This window comes from Aplysia californica, unplaced genomic scaffold (genome assembly GCF_000002075.1).
Source record: "Aplysia californica isolate F4 #8 unplaced genomic scaffold, AplCal3.0 scaffold00040, whole genome shotgun sequence".
Classification (NCBI taxonomy): Eukaryota; Metazoa; Mollusca; class Gastropoda; order Aplysiida; family Aplysiidae; genus Aplysia; species Aplysia californica.
Window position 1 is genome coordinate 128335 of NW_004797310.1, and position 1293 is coordinate 129627.

The window sequence follows — 1293 nt, forward strand, 5'->3', positions numbered from 1 at the left end:
ACCCGCCAGACACAGTAAATTTATAAGAATATGTTACGTATCCTAACGGTCTTCTGGGCGCTTCGTTAGCCCAATCGGTGTCGTGCCGACTAAGGATCGGATGACCCTGGTTCGAATCCCACACTGATCGTTCTTAAACTCCTCATTTCACTCGGTCCTATCGGAGACGAGTGTTAAATTCATAGGTCCCGCCTATTAACCAATAGTGCGTTGATAGGGGCGTTAATAAAGCAACACACTTACTTAAATAGTTTTGTAACAACCCTTTTAAAAGCGAGAACTCATTTGCCCCTGCAGATCATGGTCTAGAGCTCATATCGATTTTAAAATGTTATTGATATGTATGTCATTAAAATTTATACTGTTTTCACGAAAGTCTCTTTTGTAAAATGCGTATGTCTTTTGCGATGCGGACCAATAACCCTAATTAAACACTGAACAAAACACATCTATTTAAACATCTAACTACCTAAACGCCTACCTAGTGGGTGGTCGGCGGGTGCTCTAGTGTGGTTTGTTTCTTCTTTTCTATCAAACATCTGTCGCCATTATCTCTCCTCCTTCTTTTTGTGTTTGTTACTCTCTTGTAACACCTCTAATCTTCGGCACTTATATGACCTTACTGAGTTGCAAGTGCCGTAAAACTCTTACTAAAACTAAAACACCTACCTACTATACATCCAGTCGACGACAAGATATACAGACACACAAACACAAACAGAACAAGGACAAACAAACAAACAGACAACCAAACTGGCCTACGAGACAAGACAAGACAAGACAAAAAGTAATCAAGGAGGAGGAAGACTACTTGAAAGGTTTAAGAGAGGTGTTCGGGCTGTAATTAGAGCGTGCCCGCCACTCCGCACCAATCAGTCCCCAACTCGTTCCCGCTCATAACCTGATCCCGCTTCCATCGCCCTGATTGTAGAGGGCGAGCGGATAAATTAGCCGCTCTCTCTCCCCCTCCCGCCCCTCCCTCTCCCGACAAACCTGTTCGCGTGCTGGCTCGAACTAAAGGATGGAGGACAGCTGCTAGAGCTAGTGCTACTGATGCCGGGCGCTGCCCTGGTGTTAAACGTAACATCGGTGTCACAGATTTGGTTGAAGAAAATAAAGTCCGTTATTATATGGTCTTGACGCTCAGAAACTAAGAAAATCCTCTCTTCCACACATACATCTGTACGCAAAAACACGTGATAACATTTATGTTTGCACTCACAAACAGACTAGACTCACAGTCAGACGAAAAACATTTAAAGAACTTTTTATTAACAACACAATTTATTATTA